Raw genomic sequence first — 19,333 nt, forward strand, 5'->3', positions numbered from 1 at the left:
GATAAATTTTAATTTTTCGTACATTTCGATATAAATAAATAAATTTGTTTATTGCAAAATAAAAACACATGCCTACTCTGTCCTTTGAAATGATACTTTTTTAGCGAAAACTTTCTTTGTTCATATATTTTAACTTAGAGAATAAAAGTTTATTACTTTTAAACATATGCAATTGTTTAAATAATATTTCAAAACTAATTATCAAATTAGTTTGATTTTTGTGGAATTAAAATATTAAAATACAACAAAATATAAAGCAAGAAAATAATATATCAGATAAAGATTGGAAGCCGCAATATTCGATAATTTTTGACAGGTCATTGGAATGCCCAGTCAGAGCAAACGTATCCGCTGTCCTGCTCGTAGCACCCGAAATTAGTGTTTATTTAAAAAAATTCCTGACGCCGTGGTAGTTAACCAATTTTAATTTTGCAAATTGCAAATGAAAGGTACAGTATTCTTCTATAAGCATAAAAATTTCAACTTGCTATCTGCTTTATTTTCAGTCCTGCAACATTTTGAAAAAATGCTCGATTGCGAAAGCTCGATTGCAAAATTTATTCTGCAAAATCTGTTGAACCGATCTTAACAAAATTAACAGTATTGTTTTACTATATAATAATGTTTTTCTGGGTGAAATATGAAGGTCTTAAAGGTAGCATAAATGCTTAAAAACAGTAAAATGCGAATACTTGTTTTTTTATTGTTTTTTTTTTCGAAATTATTGCTATTTTGCAGCAAGGGTGACAATTTGTAAAATTCTTATCCAATCCTATACTGTAGAAAATTTAATTGTGCAACTTTTATGTCAGTGCAACTTTTCTCGGAAATGAATACTTTTAAAGTTATAATCAAAAAACTTAAAAAAAATTCGACTTTCTCCCTAATTTTTTGACATTTTGATTGTTTAAACAATGTTCCGGACCTTTCTGGGTGGGAGGATAACTCATATATTATTATATGAGTTAATTCCAAGCAATTTCTACAAAAAATATGAGTCACCTTTCAACGTCCATCTCAAAACAGATGCGCCCTGGACTAATATTATTCTGAAGCTATTTTCTTGTGGCATCTTGATGTATGTAATTTATTATTTTTCTTTGGAATGAGCCATAACAAAATAAGTTTATTGACGTTTCGATTTCGGAAACTTATACAATCTTATACAAAACTATACGTATCAATACAAAACGACTTTATTGGTTAAAAATCTGCATCGTACTGAAAATCTGTCTCATAATGAAACCCATTGTAATTGAATTGTAATTGATGTAGATGTTAAAATATGAAAGGAGAAAAAAATATAGGTTTATAGGTAGTTAGACAACTACTGGTAACTCTATACCTACTCATACATAATACGCTTCATTTTCATTATTATCGGTTCGTAAAAATAACCTGAAAATCTCAATAAAAAGGAAAAAATAAGAATAACTACCTTATAAACCAAATTGTTTTCCGTTTTTATCGGTTCACATGGGAAAAGGATATCCTGTTGCGGTCGTTTTTCAGTTTATTAATGTTTTTTTAGGACCAACTATATCGAATTTTACTGCTAAATATTGACAAAAATTTGCCTTTGCGACTTTTGGGTGTGTTTTATTATAATGTATCCTATTAAAGGTAAATATTGGATGTAACTTACCGAAGAATAAAAAAAGAATGTGTGTGTACTTTGTACACACGTAAGAAGTTAGACTTCTATTATATGATTTCAACGAAATTAATATACTTTAAACAGTTTATTTATATTTTATTTAAATAATAAATTAATTTTAATACTTACTACTTCTCAAAATTTTTTTATTAAAACAGTGCCAAAAATTAAAATAATAAAAGAATAAAACACACACAAACACGCACATTGAAAAATGCCACAAATGATTTCTGAACAATGTAGGAAAAAATTTTAACTAAACACGTTTTTTCTGAAAAAAAAAATTATATAATCAACTTACAATCATAAAATATATAAAAAAATAAAAGTTTCCATTGGGATTCGAACCCGCTTATCAGCGCAGTTAGTATTGAAATTCATTCACCTTAAACTTTTACCCACGGAGACCATGTGTCATCATGTGCGAAGATCAACCAAGTAAACGGATTAAACTTTTGACGGTTCTGAATTTAACCAAATTATTTTGATTTTGAATTTAAATTATTTAGAATTGAAAGAAATATTAGAATACAACAAAACATATACTAAGAAAACAATATATTAGGTGAATATTGATAGAAATTTTGATGGTAATCAAATTATGTAAATCAAAGCATTACATACTATTTTAGTAGGTTCTTTTTAAATTTTCCAAATAGGTAGGTCCTACCTATGAAATTTTTTATTAGGATACTGAAACATTTACAATTATCACGTACCTGTCGCTTTTAAAAACTATTTAAAAAGTCACTACAATATTATAAACTTGCATTTTTCTCTGCCATCACAACAATAAAAACTAATATACACAACATTAATTTGTTTATCCAAAATATCCATATTGAACAATTATTGACAGATGATTTTAACACCCAATCAGATCCAGGTCCGTAAAGTTGGCTTGTCCACTTTTATATAACAATAAAATTTTCATGCCATAATTTAGTGCTCATTTAGTGCTAATTTTGTACCGCAGTCCCGAATTTTGTGCTCTTTATTTATTTAAAAAAGCAGGTGGACAAGCCAGCTTAACGTTAAGCTGGCTTGTCCACTCTTAGTACACAATGAAAAAATAAAATTATTCAGATTCTAAATAGGCTATAATTTAGTGCTCATTTAGTGCTAATTTTGTACCTTAAACATTATAATGAAATATTTGTTTAAACAATTTGTTATAAACAAAATTTAAAAAAATTCAAAAATCGAAAATTTTTTTATGCTAGAATTTAGTGCTTATTTAGTGCTAACAAAATATCCATATCGTGAATTTTGTGCTCTTTATTTATTTAAAAAAGCAGGTGGACAAGCCAGCTTAACGTTAAGCTGGCTTGTCCACTCTTAGTACACAATGAAAAAATAAAATCATTCAGATTCTAAATAGGCTGTAATTTAGTGCTCATTTAGTTCTAATTTTGTTCCGTAAACATTATAATGAAATATTTGTTTAAACAATTTGTTATAAACAAAATTTTTAAAAATTAAAAAATCGAAAAAAATTTTATGCTAGAATTTAGTGCTCATTTAGTGCTAACAAAATATCCATATCGTGAATTTTGTGCTCTTTATTTATTTAAAAAAGCAGGTGGACAAGCCAGCTTAACGTTAAGCTGACTTGTCCACTCTTAGTACACAATGAAAAAATAAAATTATTCAGATTCTAAATAGGCTGTAATTTAGTGCTCATTTAGTGCTAATTTTGTACCATAAACATTATAATGAAATATTTGTTTAAACAATTTGTTATAAACACAATTTTAAAAAATTAAAAAATCGAAAAAATTTTTATGCTAGAATTTAGTGCTCATTTAGTGCTAACAAAATATGCATATCCTGAATTTTGTGCTCTTTATTTATTTAAAAAATCAGGTGGGCAAGCTTAACGTTAAGCTGACTTGTCCACTCTTAAAATTTAAAATATCGAAAAAATTTTATGTAGGAATTTATTGCTCATTTGGTGCTAACAGTATCCATATCCCGAATTTTGTGCTGTTTATTTATTTAAAAAATCAGGTGGACAAACTAGCTTAACGTTAATCTGGCTTGTCTACTCTTAGTATAAACAATGAAAACATAAAATTATTCAGATTCTAAGTAGGCTATAATTTAGTGCTCAGATAGTTATAAACATTATAATAACATATTTGTTTAAACAATTTGTTATAAATAAAATTTTTAAAAATTTGAAAATAGTAAAATAAATTCTTTTTTAATAATTTGTTATAAACAAAACTTTAAAAAGGTATAAAAATGTAAATAGTTTTATTCTGCAACTACAGTAAAACCCAGATATATATTATTTTCGGTCCTTTACTGTAATAGTAACTAATAACTTACTTTTTGCTAACAAAATATATATTTCTTGAATGTTGTGTCCTTTGTTTATTTTAATCGAGCCTAAATCATATTATGTGATATAAAAAAATATTTTAATAATTTATATACTGTCATGTATTATAAATAGTTTATTCCGTTTAAGATAATTTGACCTTAGGAGCCAGGATATCACATCTTTAAAGATGGCACGTCATAAAACCTTTTGTATTGAAAGGGACTTTTATGCGTGAAATATACCTCCAATAGTGTTTTCTCATAGTTTTTAACTACAGTAGAAAAAATTGGAGACTTTAACATTCGTCGGGCGGCATAGGTACAATTGTAACTTTTGAGTTTTCAAATTGTGATAACTTTCTTTTTCAAAGAGGTAGAGACTTGAAGCTTTGTGACATCTTTACATTTATCCAGTAGATTATGTGAGCCAAATATAACAAAAAAATATTTAAAAAATGAATAACCATTTTCAATTTCGTTGCAAAACGAAAATACAGCCGAACCATATTCCAGTCCAATCAGAGAGTGCTGCAAGCACCTCTACCGGTTTCGAAACTTATTAGTCTCTCATCAGGAGGCACATTGCTGCTCTCCCTGATCCAACCAAAACAAACTCCAGCGTGCAGTCCCGAATTGCAACGAACGAAATGGCATAGATGCCCTAGCGGCAACTGCTAGCAAAAGACTAAGTTTTCACTCTAATGGCACATAACATATCCCACCAGAATGAAAACAATGGGAACCTTCTCTGGTTACACCTCCGAGGCTTCTACAATTTGCAAGCCATACGGATGCTGAGACTAAGGAAGATGAGGGAATTCTACAATTTACAATTCACGTCACATCTGCTCAGCGCGGTAAAGTTCCAACGAGACTGGTTCCCTTCATACTCCACACAGAGTAAATGTAAATAAAAAATGAATAACCATTTTCAATTTCGTTGCAAAACGAAAATACAGCCGAACCATATTCCAGTCCAATCAGAGAGTGCTGCAAGCACCTCTACCGGTTTCGAAACTTATTAGTCTCTCATCAGGAGGCACATATGCTGCTCTCCCTGATCCAACCAAAACAAACTCCAGCGTGCAGTCCCGAATTGCAACGAACGAAATGGCATAGATGCCCTAGCGGCAACTGCTAGCAAAAGACTAAGTTTTCACTCTAATGGCACATAACATATCCCACCAGAATGAAAACAATGGGTGGTCGAAAACAATGGTCGAAACCGGTAGAGGTGCTTGCAGCACTCTCTGATTGGACTGGAATATGGTTCGGCTGTATTTTCGTTTTGCAACGAAATTGAAAATGGTTATTCATTTTTTATTTACATTTACTCTGTGTGGAGTATGAAGGGAACCAGTCTCGTTGGAACTTTACCGCGCTGAGCAGATGTGACGTGAATTGTAAATTGTAGAATTCCCTCATCTTCCTTAGTCTCAGCATCCGTATGGCTTGCAAATTGTAGAAGCCTCGGAGGTGTAACCAGAGAAGGTTCCCATTGTTTTCATTCTGGTGGGATATGTTATGTGCCATTAGAGTGAAAACTTAGTCTTTTGCTAGCAGTTGCCGCTAGGGCATCTATGCCATTCCGTTCGTTGCAATTCGGGACTGCACGCTGGAGTTTGTTTTGGTTGGATCAGGGAGAGCAGCATATGTGCCTCCTGATGAGAGACTAATAAGTTTCGAAACCGGTAGAGGTGCTTGCAGCACTCTCTGATTGGACTGGAATATGGTTCGGCTGTATTTTCGTTTTGCAACGAAATTGAAAATGGTTATTCATTTTTTATTTACATTTACTCTGTGTGGAGTATGAAGGGAACCAGTCTCGTTGGAACTTTACCGCGCTGAGCAGATGTGACGTGAATTGTAAATTGTAGAATTCCCTCATCTTCCTTAGTCTCAGCATCCGTATGGCTTGCAAATTGTAGAAGCCTCGGAGGTGTAACCAGAGAAGGTTCCCATTGTTTTCATTCTGGTGGGATATGTTATGTGCCATTAGAGTGAAAACTTAGTCTTTTGCTAGCAGTTGCCGCTAGGGCATCTATGCCATTTCGTTCGTTGCAATTCGGGACTGCACGCTGGAGTTTGTTTTGGTTGGATCAGGGAGAGCAGCATATGTGCCTCCTGATGAGAGACTAATAAGTTTCGAAACCGGTAGAGGTGCTTGCAGCACTCTCTGATTGGACTGGAATATGGTTCGGCTGTATTTTCGTTTTGCAACGAAACTGAAAATGGTTATTCATTTTTTATTTACATTTACTCTGTGTGGAGTATGAAGGGAACCAGTCTCGTTGGAACTTTACCGCGCTGAGCAGATGTGACGTGAATTGTAAATTGTAGAATTCCCTCATCTTCCTTAGTCTCAGCATCCGTATGGCTTGCAAATTGTAGAAGCCTCGGAGGTGTAACCAGAGAAGGTTCCCATTGTTTTCATTCTGGTGGGATATGTTATGTGCCATTAGAGTGAAAACTTAGGGCCAATTTCTCATATCGAGTTCAACTCCAGTTTAACCTGAACTTCTAGTAAACGTCAGTTTAAAGTCAAAATCGTCTTTCTCAATTCCCGTTCAACCGATGGCAGTTTAAACTTGAACGATGCTTGAACGGTGGAATTCGGCCGTTCAAAGATTTCAGAACTCAGTTCAGATGATTTCATGGACTACGCATGCGTTGTATTAACACGAAACGCTGTCATAATATAAATATATCCTATTTTATTATATTAAGCCTAACGATAAACGATAACATTATTTGTGTTTTTATAATATTTATTTATAATTATTAAAATGACTATTTGATTATAAATACTTAAATTTAACTTTATTCAAAAACAGCATAAAAAAGTTAGTTCAAAATGGCGACAGGTTTTTACCTTTTGCCATCTATTGGCATTTCTCGAAAGCTGTAGAACGAGCACTGACATGAACGCGCAATGAGAAATGCATTCCAAACAGAACCGGAGATCACCCGTGAACCCGGTTCAACTGAACCATAGATTAACGCAGGTATGAGAAATCGACCCTTAGTCTTTTTTTTTAAAAAAATATTTATTTAGTTCCTAGAAGAAGGCCTAGATAGTTCCGACCCCCATAAAAGACGGCATAGGTACATTTGTACCTTGTTAATTTTTTTAAATAAAGGTTATAAAAAACAATATATTTTGTTATTAAATGATAGTTTATTTAAATAAAAATACAAAACTGAATGTTATTGTGGATTTTCGCAAGACATACATGTCGTTTTAGACGAAGAAGGTTCGTCACACACAGGTAGAGAACACACTACACAACTTTTCCTCGTTTTACGCTGTTTTTTTTTAGTTCGTTCCGACACACATGGTAACTTCCGGTTATTGGCGTAGATCCACGAGTACTGTGAGATACTTGAGGTGGAGCAACTATAGAAAATATTATGTTTCGACCAAGGACCATTTCTACAGCACTACGAAGAAAATGACTCGTCATCATCATCCGGTTTTTACTTCGAGATTGAACTGAATGCAAACAAAGATCTTTAGCAAGATCCTTCAAAAATTTCCTGCGTTGGTCCTTTGTTTTTGGTAATGGATTGTGCTCTCGATATATAATGTAGGATGCTAAGCCAGTGACGTCAATCATATTATAAAAAAAGGCCAAGGGCCAACGTAATGTTCGACGCTTGACCGTATACTCACTCAGCATTTTATCCATAGTGTCAACCCCCCCCCTTTGGTTTCATTGTAGTACTTAATAATTTCCGGCTTCGCTACTTCAGTGTTTTCTACTTTGCCTGTAGTATGTATGGACGAAAGTAACACTACTGCTTTATTTTTCTTTGGCACATAAGAACATACAGTAGCATAAGGATTGTATGCGAAATTAGTAGAAAAAACAGCTCTTTCCTTATTTACTAGCATATTGGTGGGTAGAAATCGTTTGTTCTTTCTAACTGTGCCCACTAAAGTCATTTGCCATGAGTTCAAGACTTTAGCCAGTTCAAAACTGGTAAAAAAGTTATCTGTTGTAACATTCCGACCAGAACCTTTATAAGATGTGACCAGATCCAAAACTGTTCGTTCGCCAACGTTAACTTGTCGTGAACCAGCTGCTGGTTTTCCAGTATAAGGCTGACCTTGTAAGGGATACGCATTTGATGCATCACAAGCCCAAAAATCCTTGATACCATATTTAGCGGGTTTGGAAGGTATGTATTGCGTAAAACTTGTACGGCCTCTATACGGAAACAATTGTTCGTCGATGGTTATGTCTTCGAATGGTTTGTAGCCTTGTTGCAAATTTTTATTTAGCATTGTCCAGATATATCTTAGGGGTGCAGCCTTATCGGTTTTTTGCGTTCTTCCCGGTTACTTTCATTGTCAAATCTGATAAATCGTAACATGGTTTTGAAACGATCACGAGACATTTCTGCACGTATTAACGGCAGAGAATCCATACTCCACATCTCACACAAGTTGTCTTTGTTACTTCTATGTACACCAGCAACAATTAGAATACCAAAAAATGCGTTGAGCTCACATTCAGTAAATGGTTAAAAATTTTTTTGTGGAGGCCGTCTTGAAGCATTCTGGAATCTTTGCGCCAATTCTTTGTTAAAAGCCTCACAGACTCTTTTGCCTTTTCTGTTTGTTTCACACTAAAATTATGTCACAAATTTCTGGGCTCATAATTGACATGAATACTTCTTTAGGTGTAAATAAATTACTCTTAGCTTCAGGCCCATCTTTTTGTCGTAGGCTATTGCGAGGTTTTGTTTGAGCACTGCGCATTTGATCATTACTCCATTCAGTTCCATCCTTGGATATCAAAATTTTGCTTCAAGATTGAGGTTCATTCTCTATATGCTCGTCTGAGTCGTACTCGTCTGCCTGTTCTATGATAAATTCATCTTCAATGTCGGACTCCTCAGCATTTGTTGTTAACAACGATGCAGGACAATTTAGTGTAGCACAAATGCTGAGCTCAGTACATAATACTAATGCAGTTATGTACTTCCTTAACGAGTGGACTCGTTTAGGTGCCCCTCAACCTAAAGAATTCACGTGTGGTGGAGGAAAAGCGCTCATAATCGCCAGCATTAAAGCATTCACTCAGTACCGCACCATCGAAGAATATGTTAATGCTTCTGACCTCCCTCAATGTTTTATTAGAATGGATGTTGCTCATTTCATTAAATTGTACGTTAATTTTTTGAGTGACGTGACAAAATCTAAGAAAGTTAAAGTATTTTATAAAGCTGCTATAGGACAATTAATATTATGTCAAACTATAGAAAGAGCAACCACTATTCTAAAAGCAATTTTAATAGTGGCTTCTTGCGAAACAGATGGATTACTCATTAATACAAATGAAGACAGTAGTTGTGAAACGCAAAAACAATTTTTAAAAAATATAGTTCAGCCACATGGTTTAGAAGAGGCACTTTTCGACGAAGAAGTAACAGAAAAATGGGAATCAATGAGGCCAACTAATGAATCTATTTTTGACGACACAAACGAAGAAAGTGAAAACTTAACAGATAAACCAATAAATTGTTGGTCAGATTGGTTTGAAAATGTTGAAAAAGAAGTCGAAATGGTGAAAACAAAAGAAATAGGAATACATGACAATCCATTTAATTTGCCAGAATTTTGCGCACGTTTAAAGAAAGACATTAAAAGCTTCCCGTTATGGTCTTGTATTTGGGTACAAAAATTTGGATTAGGTAAAATTCCGGCTTCCAGTTCTGCAGTAGAAAGCGAAGTAAAAAATATAAAAAAAGATTTATTTGAAAAAAAAATTGAGAGCAGATGCAGCAGTTAATGCAATTTTAGAGTACCTGGTTGGTCGCTCTAATATAATTCAAGCGAAAACTGATGCAATGGAAAACAAAGAAGATAACGTTGAAATTACTACAGGATCTGGAAATGAATCGGAGAAAGATCTTGATGCAGAAAGAAATTTAATAATTGCTACTGAACCAAAGTCAATCTCAATTAAGGAAGATAAAGAATTCGTAAAAGGTATGTAAAAGCTTCTAACTGAAGTAGGTATTTCTTATTCATTACACCTTGTTATATATTTTACAACTATTTTTATTTTCTCTCATGTTTACAGATACAATTCAAGAAGAGAACGTAAGAATAATTAATACCAAAGAAATAATATGCCAATTGTGTTCATCCAGTTGTGCACAACAAAAAAAAAGGGAGTAGTGAAATGTTGTGCAACAACTGCAATGCTGTAAACAACGTACAACAAATAATCGACTTAGGAAAAGAAGACAATTGGCGTGGTCAAGTCACTAAGGCATCAAAAAATACAACTAAATATCGAGAACAAAATCTGCAAAGTTATCAAAATACTTGGATCAAAACCAAACTACTTTTGATTCACTGTTTCAAGATAATTTGCAGAAAGTGCCTATTCTGAAGAATGGAAATGCTTTAAATTTAAAGGTAAAATTAATCAGTTTATATTAAATATTACTTTGTGTTGCAAAATAGTTAATAGTGAATAATTACTTAATTTAAATGAACTCAGTTCAATCAAATTATGAATTTATTACGATAAACAAAATAATTAAAATATTTAAAATTTTATACCGGTTTCTTTTATTCTAGGGTGTGAAAATCAAAAACAATTGTATTCATTTTATAACACGTGTGCAATAGATTCAATTGTACAATCGTTTATTGTTGGAGCAATAGACCCTTCTGAAGTCGAAAATGCATTAAAAACATTACAAAAGGATTGTCCATTTATTGCACTTGCACTATATATAAAAAAGATGGGAGTTGCACAATCTTATGTAAAACGAGGCAGAATTTTACTGGAGTTTCATGAAAGTGCTATACAGAAGACACTAAACAAAACAAATAATGAACTTCAAAAAGTAATACACGTAGACTGCAACACAAATGCTTTTGACATTATGTTAAAATTAATGGAAAAATTACCAATTAACAGAATAGTCATAAACTGTAATAATGGTTGCCCTCAAAGAACCCGAGAAACGAATTATTATTTTTTGGATAACTTACTCTTTAAGGAAGCTTTAAGCGAAGTGGAAATGCAAGAAGCATTAACAGCTGACAGAGATTGTAGCAGAAGAGGATGCTGAGGACAATCAGAAGTGCAATATGATTCAAGTGGTACGTTCTAAATGATTAAAATCAACAAAAGTATTTTATTTTTCACGTGTACACATAAATTAAAGAAAATCCATATACTTAAAATAATTTCTTTACAGGTCCAATTATCTTAATTCAATTAACGGACATCAGAACCTTAACTCATCTGGATAACATCCCGATAAAATTTCCCGATGTACTTGGGACCTCTGATTATTATTTACTGGTAGGAGTAATCCGTTACATTAACAATGACCTTACGTCGACTAATGGATTAGGAAAACTGTCCATGGGACACTACACTGTCGCAGAAATAATCTGTGGACCGAGTTTAATGATCTCAATGCAGGAACACAAAGAACTCTAACCAAAGATGTGGACAAAAAAGTCAACATAGAATTTCTAATATACATTAAAGTTGAAAAAACGTATAAATAAAATCAATTAAAACTGTATCACCATGCCTTTATATTTAGACTGTAATTCTTTTCTACATTAATAAAGAGCACCAAATTTGATCTCACGATGTCTTATTTAGTTATTTGCACACAATTTGCGCTAAATTGGATCACTAAAAAATTTCGTTTTTATTACTGTTTAAAATTTTAATGTTTTATAATAATCTTTATGGTACAAAATTAACACCAAATGAGCACTAAATTATTGCATAAAATTTTTTTCGATATTTTAATTTTTAAAAGTTTTATTTATAACAAATTGTTTAAACAAATATTTTATTATAATGTTTATGGTACAAAATTAGCACTAAATGAGCACTAAATTATAGCCTATTTAGAATATGAATAATTTTATTTTTTCATTGTGTACTAAGAGTGGACAAGCCAGCTTAACGTTAAGCTGGCTTGTCCACCTGCTTTTTTAAATAAATAAAGAGCACAAAATTCTGGATATGGATATTTTGTTAGCACTAAATGAGCACTAAATTCTAGCATAAAAAATTTTTCTGTTTTTTAATTTTTTAAAATTTTGTTTATAACAAATTGTTTAAACAAATATTTCATTATAATGTTTATGGTACAAAATTAGCACTAAATGAGCACTAAATTATAGCCTATTTAGAATCTGAATAATTTTATTTTTTCATTGTGTACTAAGAGTGGACAAGCCAGCTTAACGTTAAGCTGGCTTGTCCACCTGCTTTTTTAAATAAATAAAGAGCACAAAATTCGGGACTGCGGTACAAAATTAGCACTAAATGAGCACTAAATTATGGCATGAAAATTTTATTGTTATATAAAAGTGGACAAGCCAACTTTACGGACCTATCAGATCCCGTATAACGTTTATACCATACTGTCTGTGTGCTCATGCGCGCAGAATTATGAAATTTTACTCTCAATTCCGCCTAAAGAAGTATAACTTCAAAAAATAGTTGATGCAAAGTATTTGAAAATGCTTAATTACGAAAAATAATAGGTACAGTGGAACCTCGATAACTCGGATTAATCGGGACCGCGGCCGATCCGGGTTATCGAAAATCCGGGTTAGCCGGAGAGCATTGTAAAAATTAATAAAATACGGTATACTTATAGATAAAGTCCGTTATAATTAAAACAACATGAATTATATATGCATATTACACATCTACCTTACCTATTATAGTTGTAGTATACAGTAGGAAAAATGAAAGAATACCCATGAACGAACATATAAAACACGCTGTATTTTCCTGTCACCGTGTCACACAAAAAATTGGCCAGCGCAAGTAGATGTAATAATTATTATTACATGTACTTGCGCTGGGCAATTTTCTTTGTGACACGGTGACAGGAAAATACAGCGTGTTTTATAAATATGTTCGTTCATGGGTATTCTTTCATTTTTCCGACTGTAGACAGTATAGATAGAGTATTGTTCATTTCTAGGTAAAAAAACTCAGTCAGTTTCGGCTGTGTCAATTTCGTCTGCCATGCGATGTTATGTTATTTAAGAACAGTGGCTCTTTCATTGTTTAAAGTTTAAAAGACCATTGTTCTAAAAATAATTTTTTAAAAGACAATTGAAAATAAATAAAGGAATAAAAGATGCCTGTTGTTTGCGATAGCCCGATAATGGATAATGAACGTTCTGCCGCCGTGTGCCATGAGTCATTTTTACATTATATTATGGTCAAAGCCAAGTTTTATCAACGAAACTCGATATTTTTAAGACATTCCAGAAGCGGCTACAGATAAAATGTTTTAACATAATACATACATTTTTATTGTTGAAATGTTTGTCTGATGAAAATCGGTCCGGGTTAGCCGGACTTCCGGGTTATCGGGGACCGACTTATCGAGGTTTCACTGTACTTTCATGTGTAACAATCATAGCCGAAAATATATATCAGTTAATAATAAAACTTTGTATCACTTAACTACATACTCAAGGAAATAAGCTAGAAATAGACCATGTTCGGGACACTGAAATATCCAAGCAGCTTACTACTTTTTTAGTTATTGTAGACCTATAGGAAAAAAAACTTACCTGTTTCCTGCCTAGAGCTCGCGTCCGTTTTTAATTATTAACAATTTAGTGCAAAAATCGCGATTTTTTCAAAAGCTAAATAGTTGACATAAAATTACACAATTTAATTTTTTAGAACATTGAGAAACCTTCAAAATGCCGATTTTTTAAAGTTTAAAGTTAATTTGGTGCTACGCAAACTGCAAAATTAATAAAAACCGTTATTTGTTAATAATTTTGTTCTGAAGCTATTTCCTTGTGGCATTTTTATGATTAACTATTTAGTGGGAAATAAGCCACAATTAAATTGAAAAAATAATTTTATTAACGTTTCGAAGCCCAAATCGGGTTTCGTTGTCAAAATACAAAATACTATTGGTTTAATTTGTTAAATTAAATTTAAAATTTTAAATTAAATTGTTAATAATTTTTAATAAAACTACCTTAGAACTTTAGTGTTTCACCCAAAGTTGGCTATTGGGGTACTTAACAAACCCTCACAATTTAAGACCGATTCATTAATTAGTTTAAAAGTTATTCTATTTATTTATACCAGAGACCTTTATTTTGCAATAACATAAGACAGAAAATAATGAAGATAGGACAATAATTCTGCGTATGCCAAATGAAAGTAGAAAAGTGATACTATCAAAATGTACTAAAAAAAGATCATCTAGTATAGTCAAAAATCCTAATGCCAAATTTTTGAAATTTTGTATTTTATAAACATTTGGAATAACTTTAAAAATATTGTCCGTAGCAAAAAATTATTTTACATATTCGAAAAGCTGGTATTTTACACGAATTTTTAAAACTATAGTTCAATTGGTGGCTAGTCGTGGTAAGAGAATGGAGAGCTGGGAGGCGACAAATGCAAAAAAAAGTTCAAAAACTAAAAAGGCAACTTAAATCTATTATCATTTTCTATATCTCGGGATCTACTGAATGTATTTTAATCTTTCTTTTTTAATTTGGATGTAGTTTTTCTGTACATTACAAATATGCACTATGTCTAGACATTTATTAGATAATATGTTTAAACAATTTTTGAAAAAATAATTTTTTCCCAAAAATCCAGGTTTTTAATCATACTATCATTACTAATCATAGAAAAAGATAAGGTATACCTACTTAAATAAATAATTTACCTTCAATAAATAATTATCTAATAAAAATAATTTATTTATTAAAGTGTACTTTAACTTTTCTATGATCATGAATGATACTATGATTAAAAAATAGATTTTTGTAAAAAAAAACATTTTTTCAAGAATAGTTTAAGCAAATTAGACTGTTTATTAATAGGGAAGTGCATATAGGTTTTCACTTCGAAAAAAATCAAACAAGATAAAACTTTTTGTAATTTCATTAAGAAATGTTTAATAAACAACATATCAAAAAGTTCTGCTCGAGAAGTGTGTGCTTCATTTTTAAAACAAATGAACTACGAAATTAGATGTTTTTTTAAATAACTCCGAAAATATAAATTATAGAAAAAAAACTGACTTGACCGTTAAAAAATTCAGAAAATTTTACAAAAAACCTTATGTAAAGAATTTTCTAAAATTAAATCTGTATCATCTATAATTTTTTATTTATAACGCTAAAGTCACCCTTCTCACAAACATTGGCGCACTGTAAACTAACGTACGGCGAAGTGTACGGTTGAGTTATTTTAATGTAATTCTTTAACTAATTGATCAAATAAAATTTTAGAAATTGAACATGAAAGAAAAATAATTCAGCTATCTTATGGTTATAATAGAAAGAAATAAAATGTATGGGCATAAGTACGGTACGGGCGGAAAATGAGCCTTACATGAATTTTGTTTAAAAATTATTTAAAAATGTGCAACTAATACAGTTGTTCTTATAAAACTCTCAATTTTGCACAACTTTCATACCTTTCAAGCATCTTGCTAAATTATGTTTCATTCAAAAAAAATCTCAAAAATTTAATTCAAATGATATGACGTCTCAAATATTGTAATTTTTGAAATCTTCGTAGTTTTATAGAATTGCCACCATTTTAAGACGGTATTACTCAAGTTTGAATAGATCTATTACAGTTTTATGAAAGCCTTTTTAAAGCTTAGGATATAATCTTTAAAATGAACTGAATTATTTTACTTTAGAAATGAAATAAACTATTTCTTTTTAAGAAAATTAAGAAAGATAACAAAAATGTAATACAAAAACCGAAAATTACCAGCTAAAAAAATGTTTATACAAAGTGATCAAAACTTTTTTCTGTAAAACCTACCTAAAATACATTTAATAATAAGCTTTAACAATAATAAATGTTCAGCAAAAAATTTTTTTTTTTGGACTCATACAGTATGTCTTCGTAAATTGGAACCTATTGATAACTTTTTTATTATCAGTTTTACGAAAAAAAGTTATTCTTTATAAAATACCCTGTATCGTATCTAGTCTAAGATGCAATCATCAAATATCAAATTTAATTAATTTTATACGAGTTATGTCAAAATATAAGAATTTCACTCAAGAGTAAAGTACCTTTACATTTCACAATATCGAAAATTGTTATTAGTAAAAGTTGTTTGGAATTAAAAAATATCTTTTAGCTTTCAATTACATCCTTCCAATTAAAATATTGCGAATAATAAAGGCACTTAAACTCTGAATAATTCATATTTTTTACATATCTCGTATAAAATTAAAAAAGTTTGATATCTGATGATTGTATCTTAGATTTTATACCAGGGAGAGCATTTTATGAAGAATAACTTTTTTTCGTAAAAGTGATAATAAAATAGTTTATCATAATGGTAATAAAATGATTATGAGTATCCGTAATTTGAGAAAAAATTTAATTTTTTTTTTCGATTAGAATGATGTAATTGTATATTTAGACATAGTTTCTAATTTTAAACAACTTTTCGTAATAGCATTTTTTGATATTTTGGAATATAGAGGTACTTTACTCTTTAACGAAATTCATATTTTTGACATAACTCGTATAAAATTGATAAAATTTGATATCTAATGGTTGAGTTTTAGATTTTTGACTATCCAGAGCATTTTATTAAGAATAACTTTTTTTTCGTAAAATTGATAATAAACAAGTTTTCCAGGTGGTTCCTAGCTACGCAGGCACACTGTATAAGAGCTCCTGTATAATAATTTTCAAATTGCAATGCCATATTCGGATTCAGCATAATCAAAAACAAAATAGAAACATATTTGATCAAAGTAAAATAATGAATTGATCGATATTTTTAAAACTATTTATATAAAATAATTGTTATTGTTTAAACAATTAATGAACAATTAGCGGCCAAATCTGCGAGTAGAACTTTTTACTTTAACATGTGTATAAACTAACAAAAAAAAGTTCTAGAAAAATATGAGCTTGTTTGAATTTTTCCGAAACAATGCATCTTTTCGTTCTAATTGCACTCCCCTATAATTAATAAATTTATAAACAAATTGCATGTTTGTATTTTATGTAGAAATTACATACAAACTAAAAAAATATAGATCAAAATCCATTGAAATGTAGAAATAAGAAAGAATGAGTCAAATTTGTAATAAGGTAAATATATAGCAAAATATTAGTTTTTAAGTTTAAGATTAAGTTGGATATTAATATTAAGTTGTTTTTGTATTGTATAATGTTTCGTCGCCCTACACAACAATGTAATAACAGGTTTTTTGAAAATAAATATCCCATTAATATTTCCTGAAAATTCCTGTTTTTATTAAAAAACAAGTGAATAAACATAAAATTTTGCATATATGTATCCACTTATCTAAAATAGGTAGTGTAATAAACTCTAGCGCTGTCTAACTCCTCCCTTTTCGTTCTATAATCTGATCTAAATCACCGGACACCTTGTAGAGATACATCCCTTTTCGCAACAACTAGAATCTAATTATAGACCTGGTAGCAATCTTATCCAAATTACTTTGGAAAGGACAAAAGGTTTTCGATCTTATCCCTGACTCTGGCACAAATGAACCAAATTACGCGTTAGTAACAGTATTTGATTGTGCTTTGTTTCGACACAATTGGATTGCTTAATAGATCAATACACAATATTCTGTTTTAATTTTGTACCTTTGAGGAAATTAAAAGTTATTGAAAATTGCTATTTTCGTTAAAATAATTATCAGGAACACGATTTTTAAGAAGAAATTTTATCCTCTTATATCACTTCTGCTAAATGTTTGATGCTTAAAGTTCTTCCACTGTATCTTTGCACAATGTTGTTCTGAAGCTATTTTCTTGTGGCATTTTTACAATTTTAACTATTTAGAATGGGAAATAAGCCACAATATTATTAAAAAATGATTTTTATTAACGTTTCGACGCCCAAATCGAGTGCCGTTTTCAAAATACAAAATACTATTTATTTACAAAATAAAACGTCGAAACGTTAATAAAAATAATTTTTTAATAATATTGTGGCTTATTTCCCATTCTAAATAGTTAAAATCTTTGCACAAGTATGAAATTATTCATGAATTATTTTTTACTCACAATCGGTTAGTAATTTATGGATTTCTAACCTTTGAAATAATCAGGAAGCGACTTATTACTTACTTTACTTTCCCAGCTAGCCGGGAAAGTACTTTCCCGGCTAGCATCTGTCACTTTTCTACCTGCAAATGTCAATGTCATTTTTGATTAAAAGATGGTTTAGAAAGAATAGAATCCACTCAACATTTATTTAATTAAGAAACAACAACAACAATAACAAAAAGAAAGCTATTTGGAATTATCAATATTAATAGTTACATTGGAATTATGATTACTATTAATGGTTAAAGTAAGACCGTGTTGCTCAAAATTATGAGTTTCAGAAATAGATGATGACGCCGACGTTTCTGGATTTTCTACATGAGACAACATATTAGCAATTTTTATTCGTCCATGTAATGAATTCTCCACATATCCCTCTGCTACGGTGTTGGATTTCCAACCCCCCAACTTTTTCCACTGTAGGATGTCTCCACCTGTATTTGCTAATAATGTTGCTGAAGTACGTCTAAAACAATGTCCTGTAAACCTGTTAACATTTTCCAACTTTAAATAAGTTTCTATTTTTTTGGGAAAACTTCCTATAGCATTATGACCAAAAGGCTGTCGTGTAATTTTACCAAATCTTATTTGTAAAAAGAATCTATCAGAGTCAATGTTATTACGAAGGTCACAGTATTGCTTTATTATTTTTATCCATTCCGATTTTGTAATTACAAATGTACGGGAAGAGTAGGTTTTTGTGACAGGAATCACTATTATAATTCGATTTTCTAAAATATCCAGGTCACTTATTTTCATTTTTAAAAGTTCATCGCACCTACAGGCTCCGGAAATGCCAATAATTAAAGCAACCTAAAAAATTTAATATAACATATATTTAATATGCACTAAATAAATTAAAATTACCTTTTGAGGAAGATATTCTATAGGAGCATTGTTAAAAAATGTATCGATGTCTGCTTCAGAAAAAACACTTGACTTTTTAGCTTGATATCCCACATTCTGCCTTTTCAAAAATGCCCGCAATTTTGCGTATTTACTAATATCAACATTATGCCTAAAGTTTAATACTGCTCGCAACATCGAATATCTTGACCATAATTTGGAGGTTTTACTTTGTTTGCTCATTTCACAAAAATAAGCAAGAAGTACCGTCTCAGAGCTCAGAGGTATGCTGCACACCTTTAGCCACGCACCATTTACTGTATAGTTCATAGGTGTTTTCATACCTCTCCCTGCTTGTTTCAGGAATTATTCCTTCAGT

General features: G+C 31.0%; 1 protein-coding gene and 1 long non-coding RNA gene across 2 annotated transcripts in view; both read left to right on the forward strand.

The window, feature by feature from the left end:
• The window catches only part of LOC114326465 (protein still life, isoforms C/SIF type 2), a 684,303-nt gene that overhangs the window by 149,325 nt on the left and 515,645 nt on the right, over positions 1-19,333 (forward strand). The window lies entirely within an intron of this gene.
• Positions 9,190-11,405, forward strand: LOC126888467 (uncharacterized). The gene is made up of 3 exons (XR_007699565.1): positions 9,190-9,983; positions 10,078-11,114; positions 11,213-11,405. It is a non-coding gene; the product is annotated as an uncharacterized LOC126888467 (long non-coding RNA).

The sequence above is a fragment of the Diabrotica virgifera genome, chromosome 7, assembly GCF_917563875.1.
Source record: "Diabrotica virgifera virgifera chromosome 7, PGI_DIABVI_V3a".
Taxonomy (NCBI): Eukaryota; Metazoa; Arthropoda; class Insecta; order Coleoptera; family Chrysomelidae; genus Diabrotica; species Diabrotica virgifera.